This window comes from Colias croceus, chromosome 13, assembly GCF_905220415.1.
Source record: "Colias croceus chromosome 13, ilColCroc2.1".
In the NCBI taxonomy this organism is placed as follows: domain Eukaryota; kingdom Metazoa; phylum Arthropoda; class Insecta; order Lepidoptera; family Pieridae; genus Colias; species Colias croceus.
This window is the reverse complement of record NC_059549.1, coordinates 4,677,939-4,680,108: the sequence shown is the minus strand read 5'-3', so window position 1 is coordinate 4,680,108 and position 2,170 is coordinate 4,677,939. Positions and strand designations below refer to the sequence as shown.

At 32.2% G+C, this 2,170-nt stretch overlaps 1 non-coding gene across 1 annotated transcript; it reads left to right on the top strand.

Moving 5' to 3' along the window:
• The first annotated feature begins 1,351 nt into the window (after window positions 1-1,351).
• On the top strand, window positions 1,352-1,424 carry Trnam-cau. Its single transcript has one exon. It is a non-coding gene; the product is annotated as a tRNA-Met (tRNA).
• Window positions 1,425-2,170: the final 746 nt, after the last annotated feature.

Below are 2,170 nucleotides of genomic sequence, written 5' to 3'. Positions count from 1 at the left end.
TAGGTGTCTTAATAATATAATCCTTACAGGATTGGCCAATTAAAATGTTGCCAACGACTTTTTAAATATTCACCGCGGTAAGGGTTAAGGAGGTCTAAAAATTTCCCCAATTCTGCTCCTCACGGGAGCTTTATGCGGAAATAATGACATTTAGGCGTCAATCAAAAAGTTTGCTGAAAGTTTTACGGCGAAAAAGGCTTACGTTGTCGATAAATTAAATTCGGTTTTTCGGGGTGTTCGGAATTTTCGGTGATTTAACGCTACATTGAGTAAATTCTTGTTTAAAAAAATTGTATGAGTAAAATTGATAAAAAAAATATTATTATTAATAATAAAATTACTTTAAAGATATTGTGTAGGTACATTAAAATACCTCAGCGCCCTCATCCGTAACATTTTTATACGATTTGAAGATCCTCATAGAGGAGAAAGTAATACTAAGTATGATATGAAAATCTATGGTATTTTATTTTCTTAGACATACCAATAGGCAATAACCAACCATTCCAGAACAGAAAATGTATGGCAGTAGCCTGAACATAAGAATTTAGTACCCTAAGTATTTGTTGTAACAGTAGGTACATGACGATTTATTGATATTTATGTAAATACACAGATAATTCACGATTATAAATTAATTGACAAAACAGCATGAAAATGGAGTAAAAGGTAGACTTTAACTTATCGTAGTTACTTTAACTTATCTTGAAAATATTGTGTTACTATATTCTTAAGTATTTTAAGAAGGAAGAAAAGTACGGCTTTTGCAAATGACCTGCATGGTAAAATGGGATGATAAATTGACAATTATTACATTTAGGTCCAACACAATATGATACGACATAAATAAGAAAAAAACACACCAATGCGACTCCACATCTTTGTTGAAATAGTCAAGGGAGCGACGTGGACAGACGGACTGGCAACTTGTAATATTTTCATTAAATTTCCCATTTCCCCGCTCTACGTGCTTCGGATAGTCTCATCTTTCAAGATAATGCCAGATGTATACAAATGTGTTTCAAAAATATATGCAGCCGCTGCCTACACATTGTATAGATAATAAGTATAACTTATTAGTTATTACATACCTATTTTATTGTGGTGCTTGTAAAATATAAAATATGTAATGTTTTTGACTTTGTGATAAGGCATAGCAAAAATAATTAATCAAGGCAGCTTCACCTGTGGACGAAACCGCGAAAAAAGATATCTAAACCTCGTGTAGTGTTGGTTCTTAAGCTACATCACTGATCACATCGAAGTATTTAATCCGTTCAGTTGTTTTCCCATGAAAGAATGTCCATCGTTAAAATAGCAACGTATGGCTAATTTTATACTCAGTTCACAAGCCTCGGTGGCGCAGTAGGCAGCGCGTAAGTCTCATAATCTTAAGGTCGTGAGTTCGAGCCTCACCCGGGGCATATCTTTTGTTTTTTTTTTCATAGAAGCTACACATAATGCATAATATAATACAAATTATTATAATAATATGTAATTAAATTTATGTTTTCAAAATTTTAATTCAATATTGCTACGTACATTTTTTAACTTCATGTTAAATGATGACTACTGGCGCCATCTATTGTAAGAACAAGCAATTAATTGTATAATATGATAAACACCATCTAGTAACGAAAAGTTAACTAAGATTACTTTGGAAATTATACCATCCATTAAAGTATTTTGTTTGTTCAATTTTGAACAAAAATCCAATATTCAATAAATTCACATTTTGCCTAATTATACGTAAAGTACGTAAATATATTATAATTTATAAAAAATATGTTAATTTATGACAGCGCCATCTGTTAATTTATATTGGAATTATGATCTAATCACTAAACTAGCAACTTCACAAATACAGCTAGTTCACGAGTATAACAATAGATGGCACTAAACTCAAAATGTCAAAAAATGGTCATTCTGTAACAACAGCATTCACTAATATTCTAGGAGGTAGCAACGTTGACAAGTGAGCATTTTAGTATAGTTGGTTCTTTGATATGCTGTTCCTCTTGCTATTTCGGTTACAGTCCGGGCTGTCTGGCTGGCCGCAGTGGTTGCGTTTGATAGTGCGCATCTTATCTGCACAGGAAAATATCCTTAATTTAAAGTCATTTTTTAACGCGTAATTTTTAATCGTTTGCCTTTAGATAGATCCATTAGA